Here is a 12,798-nt window from a genome sequence, read left to right on the forward strand (position 1 = left end):
CTTAGCAATGTCCACGAACACAACCCCCAGATGTTTATGCTCTCACTTAGCTGTTCCACCACAAGCTGTAACAACTTGAGGTTTTCGGCACAACCTGATGCGCAAATAAAACCCCGTTGCCGGGGGTTGATGGGACATGCTTTGGACAGCCTCGCAGTAGCAATCCTGGAAAACAGCCTAATCACCACTGAACCAATAGTGATAGGCCTCCAGTTATTGATATCACCAAGCTTCTCTGCATCCGAAGACTTGGGTATCAAGACTGTCCTGCAGTCCCGCAGCGCATCTGGAACAGTACCAGTGATAAGCCAGAGGTTGAACATCTCAGTCAACTGGGAAAACTTTGGGCCTTTTGCAATAATCTGACCCCAAGTGATCCCATCTGGCCCGGGAGCAGAGGTTTTACACATCTCTCTCATGTTCTTATCAATCTCTTTTCCAGTAATTAAGGCCTCGAATGTGGTGTTATCCGCCTCCTTATATGGAGGGAAATTAAGTAGGCCACCAAATATACCAGATGTATCCCACCTTCTTTTAAAGTGATCGTGGAGAACACTTGATGGTAATTGGCACTGAGAGGCTTCCATGCTGTCCAGGATCACGTATGAGGCGCTTTCTATGTAACTCGTACAGCAGTTGGAACCTCAAGAATTTTCCCCTCTTAATAGCTTTCTGTGCATCCAATTTGATAGAGTTTTGGATGCTTTTTGGCCACGGGATGCCTGCGTCTTTTGACCCTTGATAGATTTAGTTTGGCTAGGCACACCCAGAATACCAAGAAACTCCTTATAAACATCGTTCACCACCCGACCTGGATCTTGCCCATCAAGAACTTTCTTGAAGGCTTCCTGATACATGGTCAATTTGCCAAACGATAATCCCGCTTTGATGACTTTCCAGAATTGGAGCTTTAACTGTCCCTCCTTGGGCATCCCTCCTTACCAGATCCGGCAGGATGTTCAATTCCAGTGGCACCTACTAGTCCTTCATGACCTTTCACGCAGGGACGCCTTTTATCACTAATCTGCTTTGCCATTTTAGTTGGAATATGCTCCGCTATAAGTTGGTTGATATTCCGCTTACTGGCAAACTTGTCCACCAATTGTACCAGAAGAGCCTCTTCCTCCTTAGTCCATATCCGTTTGTGGGCCCCTCAGGCCAACGACTCTTTGGGATGAGAAGCAACAATCCGCTCCACATTTCGCACAAGAGGATGTCTTATTCTCTTGTGCAGACCCAGGCCAGTCTTAGTAGCGAACCCACGTTGGCACACGTCACAGACCCATTCCCCAGTGGGAGCCACACACACCACCCCCTTGCAGCGCGGGATGTGACAGGAGATACTGTGGTATTTTATATTTTGTTTACCACATTTTGAACACCTGAAAATGATCTTTCTCTGCCCGTGCGCCCTTTTGAGATGGTCAATCAGTCCCAACATCCTAGTAAACCGGTTCTCACAACAAGGACAAGATGGTTGTTTGTCAGGCATGGACACGACAGGTGTTCTTGGCGTTGTACCACCACCTTCAGACCCGTGAGGAGCCTCGGGTGTTTTGGGCTCTTCACTACCTCCCATCGCGCTCTCAGCCTCAGGTGTTTTGGGCTCTTTCGGTACCTCCCACCGCACTCTCAGCCTCATCCTGGGCCATCCCCATAGGGGAGATCTCATAGGGCTCAGGGAGTTGCCCCAAACCCTACCAAACATCCACATGATGTACACCATCTTCTTTAACAATTTTGGAGTTAAAAAACTCCAAACTTACAAAATCGAATCCCTCTTCCCTGGGAACACAGGGCATAGATGGTAATTTGACATCAATGACCCTTAGATCTAATGGGTCAGTCTGAGTGGTAGTCAAGATACAACGCAAAGCCATTTTGTCAGTCTGGTAAGCAATAAAGTGACAAGTCCAAGTGAGAGTAGAAGCATATAGTAGCTGACCCTCTCTCAAACTACCAACTGTGTCAACAACAGCCCATGGACAAGGCTCTGTGCAACAGCGAACTAACTGTGCCAACCTTTTTGTTTCAGCAATTCGTGAAACTATCATTGGGTGGTGAGTCCAACGACAGGGAGGGCTGATATGCGCCCTCTCTCACACTGGGGTAGAAGTCGACTCAGTTACCACGAGGGTATCCGGCAGGACAACGAGGAGGTGCGACTTCCACGATTATGCCCAGTTAGTAAATACAGTTACTCCCGCCGTTTACCTGCGCTTCATTGAATTTCTTCACTTTGACATTCAGAGCACTGGGCAGAAATTACATCGCGTCAACACCCGCCTCAGGCCTTCACAATGCTTTGTTTTAATTAAGCAGTCGGATTCCCCTGGTCCGCACCAGTTCTAAGCCGGCTGCTAGGCACCGACTGAGGGGGGGCGCTGGCCTGGAGACCCTGCCCCGGGGACCCTCCCCCGCACGAACCGCTCAGCCGACGCTGGCTGCGGCTGCGCGCGCGCTGGCCGCACACCGCGGGAACCCCACTGGTGGGAACCGCTGGGGCGCCGGCCGTGGCAAGGCGGAGGGTGGACAGAGGGGGGGAGCGGGCGGCGCCCGCCACAGCTGGGCGATCCACAGGAAGGGCCCGGCGTGTGTCCAGAGTTGCCACTGTGTGTGTGCCCACCCCGGTGCCCGGGCGGGCCACGCGGAGTGCACTCACCCACGCGCAGCACCTCGTCCAGCTGCGGCACGTGCCCAGCCCCGCTTCGCACCCCAGCCCGACCGACCCAGCCCTTAGAGCCAATCCTTATCCCGAAGTTACGGATCCGGCTTGCCGACTTCCCTTACCTACATTGTTCCAACATGCCAGAGGCTGTTCACCTTGGAGACCTGCTGCGGATATGGGTACGGCCTGGCGCGAGACTTACACCCTCTTCCCCGGATTTTCACGGCCAGCGAGAGCTCACCGGATGCTGCTGGAACTGCAATGCTTTCCAAGGTGAGGGCCCCTCGCTCGGGACGAATCCATTCCAAGGCACCCAGCCCTTCACAAAGAAAAGAGAACTCTCCCCGGGGCTCCCACCAGCTTCTCTGGGATCGGTTGCGTCACCGCACTGGGTGCCTCGCGGCGCCTGTCTCTGCCACTCCGGATTCGGGGATCTGAACCAGACTCCCTTTCGATCGGCTGAGGGCAACAAAGGCCATTGCCCGCCCTTTCGGAACGGCGCTCACCTATCGCTTAGGACCGACTGACCCATGTTCAACTGCTGTTCACATGGAACCCTGCTCCACTTCAGCCTTCAAAGCTCTCGTTTGAATATTTGCTACTACCACCAAGATCTGCACCTGCAGCAGCTTCACCTGGGCCCACGCCCCTGGCTTCGAGATGCACCGCAGCGGCTCTCCTACTCATTGCGGCCTAGCCCCTGCGGGCATTGCAGTGCCGGCGACGGCCGGGTATGGGCCCAACGCTCCAGCGCCATCCATTTTCAGGGCCAGTTGATTCAGCAGGTGAGTTGTTACACACTCCTTAGCAGATTCCGACTTCCATGGCCACCGTCCTGCTGTCTAGATCAACCAACACCTTTTTTGGGCTCTGATGACTGTCGGCATTGGGCGCCTTAACCCGGCGTTCGGTTCATCCCGCAGCGCCAGTTCTGCTTACCAGAAGTGGCCTACTGAGCACTCGCATTCCACGGTGTGCCTCCACGCCAGCTAGCCGGCCCCCTTACCCATTGAAAGTTTGAGAATAGGTTGAGATCGTTTTGGCCCCAAGACCTCTAATCATTTGCTTTACTGGGTAAAACTTCCCATTGCTGAGTGCCAGCTATCCTGAGGGAAACTTCGGAGGGAACCATCTACTAGATGGTTTGATTAGTCTTTTGCCCCTAGACCCGGGTCGGACGACCGATTTGCATGTCAGGACGGCTACGGACCTCAACCAGAGTTTCCTCTGGCTTTGCCCTGCCCAGGCATAGTTCACCATCTTTCGGGTCCTAGCATGGACGCTCACGCTCCACCTCCCTGGCCCCACGAGGGGGCGGCAGGCAAGATGGGCCGGTGGTACGCCCAGGGCTGCCAGACGCGACACGCACCCGGGATTCCTCCTCAGCCGGTGCGGGCCGGCCCTCACCTTCATTGCGCCGTGGGCTTTCGACAACGGCTCCTGACTCACGCACGTGCTAGACTCCTTGGTCCGTGTTTCAAGACGGGTTGGCTGGGTAGCCGACATCGCTGCGGACTCCGGGCATCCCAGCGCGGCCCGTGAGCCTGGCCCAGCAGCGCTGCACGGTCAGGGCGCACTGAGGACAGTCTGCCCCGGTTGACAGTGGTGCCAGGGACTGGCAGGCCTAGCCCCCACACCCCTGTGCGAAACGCCGCGCTGCGATGATGCCGCCCCACCCCCGTGAGAGGCGGGGAAACGATGCCCCCCACCACAGCGCCGCTGATGTGGGAGGAAGAGGGAGCGGCAGCAGTCCTTTCCCTCGGCCCCGGGATTTGGCGAGACCTGCTGCCCGAGGGCTGTAACACTTGCCGCTGCTCGTGCGGCACTGGAACACCTGCCCATCGGAGGCCTTCCCAGCCGACCTGGAGCCGGTCGTGGCCCACCATTGCAGAGGAAATGTGCCCGGCCAGGGCCAGCTGCCGGCTGGGCAGCAGTGCCCGCACCAGCCTGCACCCCCCAGCCCGCCCCCGCAGACGGGGTTCGCCCAGGGGACAGAAGGGAGGTTGGAGGTGAGGTTCCGCTGAACCCATGCCGACCGCAACTCACTGGGTTGAATCCTCTGGGCGGACTGCATGGGCCCCACCCTTTTACCTCTTAACGGTTTCACGCCCTCTTGAACTCTCTCTTCAAAGTTCTTTTCAACTTTCCCTTACGGTACTTGTTGGCTATTGGTCTTGTGCCAGTATTTAGCCTTAGATGGAGTTTACCACCCGCTTTGGGCTGCACTCTGAAGCAACCCAACTCTGAGAAGGCCCGGGCCTGGCGTGCCGGGGGCCGCTACTGGCCTCACACCATCCGCAGACTGCGGCCTCGATCACAAGGACTTGGGTCCCCCGAGAGCGCCGCCAGGGATTGGGGCTTCTGTACGCCACATGTCCCGCACCCCACTGCAGGGCAGGGATTCGGCGCTGGGCTTTTCTGCTTCGCTCGCCATTACTGAGGGAATCCTCGTTAGTTTCTTTTCCTTGGCTGACTAATATGCTTAAATTCAGCGGGTTGCCACGTCTGATCTGAGGTCGCAAGGCCAAAGCTTGGCCACACCTCCTGGCCCATGCAGCTCCTAAACAAGCGGAATGCCAACAGCCAGCCAGCTTCTCCCACCTACTACCCTCACCTTCCTCCCCCACTGGTGCCCACGCGCCAGGGGAAAACAAAGCCAGAGGGAGAGAAGCGGAGACAGAGTGCCCCATCCCGGAGATGAGAACCGAAAAGGGAGTGTGGCAGAGACAGCCCTGATGGGGGATCAGCCGAGTGGCGGCACGTGATGGCCTTGGTGGAGAGAGAGAGAAAAGCCATGGTGCTATTTGCGCCCCGAGACCACGACAGAAGAGGAGGAGGGCAGGTGAAGGGAAGAGGGGGTCGGAACATCTGTCCCCAGCGCTCTCGCCTCATGCGCACGCGCAGTGGCACAGTACCCCAGCAGTACCCACCTGCAGACAGCCGCCCATGCGGGGGGAAAGCTGGGGGCGAGGCCTGCGCCTCATCTCCCTCTTGCCCTCTCCCTTCTCTCGGCCCATGGCGGTGCTTTCAACGCTGTCTCTTACTCTCCTCAGCTGCCACCACCACCGTACCACGGTACGGGCCCTGCAAGGACAAACTCTGCCCCAGTGGCTCACTCCAGGAGTGGGGAACTACGGAGCAGTCCCTGAGTCTGCATATAGGGGGATGAAAGCCCTGCGCGGCAACAATGACAATAACGGCCATGACGATTATGACGCCTGCTGGGTCACAGGGAAAATATTGAGGCCGCCAAGGGAAACGCATCCCTTGCCAAACCCCTGACGACCTTCCCTCTGGGCTCCGGTGAGCCACCATCATCACCGCCGCTGACCACAGTCAACTGGCCTGTGAGGCAACCCCAGCCGCACCACCGTGGTGGCCGCTGGATGGCGAGTGATCGTCAAGCAACGCTCAGACAGGCGTAGCCCTGGGAGGAACATGGGGCCACAAGTGTGTTCAAATTGTGGATGACCAATGTGTCCTGCAATTCACATCAATTCTTGCAGCTAGCTGCATTCTTCATTAACGCACGAGCCAAGTGATCCACCACTAAGAGTTGTCTGGCTTTCGGCACCAATCCTGCACCCATGGAGGGGCTGGGACCGCTGACATGGGGCGCCCCTTTCTCTTGTGCTGAGGACGTGCGGGCGTGTGCCTGACTTTGACCGTCCTTACTTGATAGTCAGGAATGCAGACATAGGTGATCCAGCCACACTGAACTGGAATTCTTCCTCAAACCTCCACACTATGGCGGCACTGAAGGAGATCTGAGCAGTCTGGGTCCCACCTGGTGCAATGATGCCCTCCTCAGGCGCAAACTTGAAGCAGAAGCCCGCGTTGGCAGTTGAAGGGCTATAGGTGAAGGGAGCATCAATAGCTCCTAGGTTAATCAGTTCCACCTGCAGCAGCAAGAAAGCAAAATGGAAATACATGTGGAATCTTCCCTTCTTGTGAGTTATTGTCTAATGACGCAATTAATACCCAGAAATAGCAGACGATGCTATGAATGGCAAAAAAATACAACAGGACAAGTTCTGCCCTTGGGTTTTCATGCAAAGCAGTGGCAACTCCACAGAACTGGAGTCCACAACCCTGGGGTTATCCCATGGACACAGACCTGTGCACCTCTGATCAGCATCACCAAGTTCATTCAGACCTGGCCCTGAGAGCAACGTGGGCTGATTGCAGCTGCGTAGTCAATCACCCTAGAGCTGCTGCTGCCCCAGTGAGCACAGCTCCAACAGCACCATCTACTCATTCACCTTTTCCCATGTCATGAAAACAATACATTGATTATGAGACATCAGCATCAAAATGTATAGACAGCATCATCTTTTGGTAAGAAAACTCAGCATGTCTTTGCCTCCCACAGCCAAGCTTTTGGAAGTGTCTGGCATGATGTAGTGCCTCATCTTCTACCTCTTTCAGCTGCTCTCTCTTTGGATTTTGTTGCAAACTTGACACTATTGGGGAGGAGACAAATAGGTAGAAAAATGCTTTGCTTTATTCCCAGGAAAACTTTTCTCTTTCTAGAGCCAGAGATGCACCAAGGCTGAAGTGTGTTGAGGGACTGGTCAGCAAGGGAAAGAACTCCCAAGCCCTTTGCAAGGGCCAGCACTGAGCCAGGAGGCTGGATGGCTTTCCTGTGACCTGCAGCAATAAGCAGGAGACACTTGACTGGAAGCTGTCTGCAGTTGACTGAAGCTCAAAGGCAGCCAGTTTGTTCCAGCTGCTTCTGAACAGCCCAGTCCAAAGGTGCCTTGTGTCTGGCACGACCACAAAAGCCTCTGAACATCCCTTTTTGACCCAGGCTTTGTTTCATATGCCAAGGGGTTGTTTTGCAGCAAGCCTCCCAGCTAATTCCCAAAGAAGGAACTGGGGCTTCATGAACAACAGACACACCTTTCAGACCCTCCCAGATTTCACCAGTAGATCAAATATTCCCTGCTCACAATTGCCCAGGTCGGCAGCAATTCCACACTTCCACCAGGCTTACTCTGCCTTAGGAGCCATCAGGATCTACCCCAAGCCTTCTGCTCACGTCATAGATGTGGGGGGTGTCGATAGAAATGTTCCCAAGGTTCAGAGTAGGAGAGCTGAATTCTACCAAGGGTCCTTGGCCTTCCCCTCTGAGCTGCAGGGGCAGCCTGCTCTCACAGCCTGGGGAGAGATGTCTATTGCACTACAATCATTCCCTCTGTTATACTGTATTTTCCAGGCTGCCTCAGTGCTAGACCCTGACTCTGAGCTGGATGCAACCACCTCCTGATGCTGCAGGAGAGGATATGGACCCTCCTCTTCCCTCAGCCTTGGGGCTGACTTCTAATTTCTAACCCATTCCTTGGGCTGCTTTCCAATTTCAGCCACCAGTCTGCTGAGTTTAAAACATCTCTGCTGCCTTGTAGTGACAGGCCAAGGAGTTACAGGTATAATTTGAAAGAAAGGAAATTTAGCTTAGATATTAGGAAGAAATTTTTTACTCTGAGGGTGGTGAGACACTGGAGCAGGTTCCCCAGGGCTGTTGTGGAGGTTCCAGCCCTGAAAGTGTTCCAAGCCAGGCTGGATGGGGCTTGGAGCTACCTGCTCTAGGGGGAGGTGTTCCTGCCCAGAGGCCTTTAAGTCCATTCCATCCTTAACATACTCTGGTTCTATGCTTTCCTTCCCATGCACTTAGAGGAGCTTTGAAATCATTCAGTGAAGGCACAGAGCTCCTACAGAGTTTGGCAATTGCCAAACTACCTGGCCCAGGAACACAGGACTTTGTTGCCAAAGTCCCCAACTCCTGACACTCAGCACTGTGTTCTATTTCCACAGACAGAGCTGCAAGGGCTCAATTCCCACAAAGGGAGAGAGGCAGGTGCTGGCCAAGGCTGCTCCTTCTACCAACACCCTGGGCTCAGGGGGGTTCAGTCACCTCTGCTCTGCTGCTGTCTGGGCACTGGGAGGTGATCCAGGCTCAGGGAACACATTTGTAACTCAGCTCCTGCTGCCTGATGATGGATCCATGTCAAATGGACCCATCCTGGAGGCCAGGGGCCTGCAGGGGCTGAGTGCTTGTTCACTAAAGCTGTTCTGCTCTGCAGCTCCCTGGCCTTTGGGGGAATGCTGAAAAAGCCATGGCATGAAAACCTCTCCCTGCACTGCCTGAGCTGTTCTGGGATCAGTCAGGCACACACAGCATTCTGAGCCCTGGCCTGGCACAGGAGACTCCCTGGGAGCTGCAGGGCCAGGGGGGATGTGCCAGCACTGCCCTGCTGACCAGGGACTCTTCCCAGCACTTCCATGGGAGCCCCGTGGGCTCAGGCTCACACCATGGCTTCACTGAGGGGGAGAGAAGCAGGGCAAAGGAGCTGTACCTGAGATGCTGCAGTAAGCCACACTTCCATACTCCAGTGCTTCCAGGGGTTTGAAGATCACCTTGATTTTGGCCAAAAAATTCGGCCCAATTTCTCCCTCCTACAGCAGAAAGAGACAGCAAAACATTGCTCTGCAAACTTCACATTTCTTGTTTTCAACCACACTTCTGTAAGCCTCTGTTTAGAGCATTAGTAATGAGTGAACAACACAAGGAGCCCAAGGAAACACTCCAAACCCAGCTCAACACAGCGCTGGAAGCTCTCAATGCTCAGCTGTTCAGCTCCCCCTCTCCACAATATTCCTGCTGCTCTGACAAAGGCTCTTGGTCATATCATGCTGCTGTCAGCTACAGTGGGATGCAACTGCCACTGTGCACTGGTGGCTCTTCACAAGAAGAGAACATGATCCCTGTCTTGGCTTGACTATATGATGCTTTTATCCCAAATCGTCTTGTTCTGTTTATGCTGAATAATAAGTGTTGCACCTTTAAGACTTGTTGCAGAGAGTGAAGGGGGAGAGAAGAAACAGCAGTTTGTTTTCAGACACTGCACTCACTCCTCCACACTCCTGCTCCTGGACTGCATTGTCTGTGGTTGGACAGATAGCGGGACAGAGCTCTCCTTTGCTTTTAGTTAATTTAGCTTGCTGAGGCAAAGAAGTTCCCTGGACTGTGGGGTTTTTTTCCTTTCTTTGGACCTGTTCAAAACTGCTCTGGACTGAACACCAGAAGAGCACCAACAGCTCCACCAGTGGCCACCGGGCCGAGTCTGGCCTGTGACATTTCCAGCACCAGAGGGACTGATCAGAGACTGAGTGAGCTGAGCTGCAACCCAGGGAGGTTGCAGTTTGTCATCTCAGTTTGTCATCTCTTTCTCAGTTTGTCATCTCTTTTGGAGCAGCAAGGGGTTTTATTGATTAATACTGTTTAGGGTTTATTGTTTAATAAACAGGTTTTTTCCACTTCAAGGAGGTCTTTTCTCCAGGACTGGTTGGGGGCAGGGGCCTATTGAATCTTCTTTCCGAGAGGAGCCCCTTTGGGGGTTCTCTCCCAAATTTGCCCAGAACCAGAACCTTGGAAATAAAAAATATTAGTTTAACCTGTATTGAAAGAAAACAGAGGCTGGCATTATTCTAGGGTTTACTCCAAGATGAGAAGGGATGTTGCACTGTGCAGACACCAGGCATTCATTGTCTCTCACAATGCCAGTACTCAGAATCAGGACTCTGGTTGATGGCAGGACAGGGTGGTTTGCTTGCAGAAACAGAAAAGGAAAAGGTTTTTTGTCCCTGTGTGCAGGACAACTCCAAAGGCCCATTTCAACCTTCCACCCTTGTGTCCAGGCTCACAGAGGACACTGGAAGGGACACTCAGAAATAGTGCAAGGCGTGGTTACAGGAGGGGATTGGTATTTCTATGATTAGCCTTAGGCTGAATTTGGCCTCACTTTCCCAGCAAACCATTGCAAGCTTCAGGTCAGAATGTGGCCTGGCAGTGCTCCAACAGCCTCTGCTGAACCTCATGTGTGGGGGGAGCCCCTGCCTACAAGAACTGCTCCCTGTGGACACTGCAAGGACATGCACAGAGTGCCCTTGAGCTCAAGCCCTGGCAGCACAGCATGGCTTTGTCAGGCTCCCAACCCTGCCTTGAGCCTCCAGGGCAGAAATGCTTTTAGCATTTGGCATTTTTAGGCAAGCTCTGTAGGTGCACCAGAAACTCAATGTCCTCCCTCCCAGCACTTCGAGCCAGCTGAGGATCTGCCCAGTGACTGCAGCCGGGGATAGAGTGGGTGGGAGGAGGAAGAGGGGGAGGAGGATGAGGAGGAAGAAGAGGAGGAAAATGAGGTTTTCAACTATCACTTACATTGGCTCAATGAAAAAAATGTCATCAGAGAACAGCATGGGGTCTTGGTGCAACTTTGCCTTCTCCCCCGGGAGCCTCAGGAGGGCAGTGTGATCTTCACCAGAGCCCTTCTCCTTCCCTGTTTCTTTCCCCTCCATTAACTTTTCCAGCCACAGCTCTCTCCATGTCTGCAGGAATCTACGCTGCCTGCAGCCACAGGAGAGACAAAGCCAGCAGACTGTTTAATAAGCCACAGATTGGCAGAGAGAAGTGTGAGTGCAGGAGAGCAAAGCACTTGGGGAGGAGCTGCAGTGTGAGAGATGAGTAATGCGATGATTTATCAAAAAGCAGGATGCTCCAACACAGGGAATGACTGGCAGCTGACTCCATTGATTCACAAGGCTGAACAGTTGCTTTATTAAACTATATAATATTACATTGTACTACACTATATTAAAGATGCATACTATACTACAAAGAATCCTAAAGAATACTAAAGAAAACTTGTGATTGTCTCCAGACAGCCAGGACAAAGCTTTTTCCAATTGGCCAAGGAAACAAAACAATCCTCAGCAGAATCCAACTGACAAATCATTTCAGGTAAAGAATCTTCCTAACACATTCCACATGATAGAGATAAGAATTGTTTTCTTTCTTTTCTCTGTGCTTCTCCAGGAAAAAAAAACCTTGAGAGAGAGAATTATGTGTTTCTGTTCAGAGAACGTGAATGCCACAATGATTGACTCTCACAATTAACAGACAAATACCATGTACAGAGGTTAAGAAAAGTTTTTTTTACCCCTGCAGTTGGTATCATGGGACAGCTGGGGTTGGGATATTTGGGAGGGTTGGCTTGCCACTACAGTGACATCTGACCTCCAATCAAGATTTGAGGAAGTAAACTCCACCACTGCACAGTGAAGAAGGGGTCAATGGACAGAATTTTGGGAGGGGCTAAAGGCTTAAAAGGCAAAACCTCCATTGTGTGGGTGAGCACATGGTGCGGAAAATCCTTTGCTCCTGGTGCCATAACATTTTCTCTATTCAGTCTTCTGTTGCATTTTTGATAAGGTTTAATAAACCTTTCTAAACTTATGAAAAGGGAGTGGCTATTTCTCCCAAGCAGCAGCTCCCCAGCAAGGGCTGACCCCAAGCCATGGGGGTCCCAGATGGATCAGAGGATAACTTGTTGTTCACTGGCCCAGCAGGGAGTTTTACTCCACACCTGCAAGCTCAGGAGAGGTTTCCAGAGCCAGCGTCCCTCCAGGGAACCTCCTGGCTCAAAGCCTCTGGCAAAAAACTGAGGGAGAATCCATCAGCCACTTCAAGTGGCTTTTCCTACCACTGAGCTGCTGGGGAGGCAGATAAAGGTCATGGAGCAGGACTTCCCTGGGAAGGGGAGACAAAGCTGGGTTGCAGCTACGTGCTACCAGCACTGTGAAAAATGCACATTATATGATTGGCTTTTTGCATATATGAAAACAAAACATTGGTCTGTTCTGTTTCAGTCTCTATGCAATATTGCATAGGGAAATGTAAGATAATGATTAGAAATCAATCAGATAATACACATAACCAATAACACATCTGCAGTCATACAGTTATCAATCACTGCAACACTGAACTGTCATCCCAGAGTCTGCGACAGCTGATGAACCTTAAAACAACAGAGAACTGGAGAACTCATGTCTGGATTCATGTTTCTCCAAACTCCCTTTGAAAACAGGCTCAGCTATCATACATGGTCAAACTGCCAAGCCAAAAGGACTCTAATACTTTTTGATGCAGAAAACATCTGGGTTGATTGTCAATCATTCCATTCAAGTAGAGCTAGACCTTGGCCAGAGTTCGAACTCTAATTGATGGACATCACTTAATACATTTTAAAACAAGACTGTTAAAAACAGCAATTATGAATAGGAAACCTTACGAT

At 52.5% G+C, this 12,798-nt stretch overlaps 1 non-coding gene and 2 pseudogenes across 1 annotated transcript; 1 reads left to right on the forward strand and 2 right to left on the reverse strand.

Annotated features, from left to right (window-relative positions):
* LOC131094696 (28S ribosomal RNA) overlaps positions 1 to 5,187 on the reverse strand; it is an 8,355-nt pseudogene extending 3,168 nt beyond the window's left edge.
* Positions 1 to 12,798, forward strand: part of LOC131094598 (zinc finger protein 345-like) — a 113,611-nt pseudogene that overhangs the window by 49,474 nt on the left and 51,339 nt on the right.
* Positions 6,074 to 6,226, reverse strand: LOC131094721 (5.8S ribosomal RNA). Its single transcript, XR_009115764.1, has one exon. It is a non-coding gene; the product is annotated as a 5.8S ribosomal RNA (ribosomal RNA).

Source organism: Melospiza georgiana, chromosome 30 (assembly GCF_028018845.1).
Source record: "Melospiza georgiana isolate bMelGeo1 chromosome 30, bMelGeo1.pri, whole genome shotgun sequence".
Taxonomy (NCBI): Eukaryota; Metazoa; Chordata; class Aves; order Passeriformes; family Passerellidae; genus Melospiza; species Melospiza georgiana.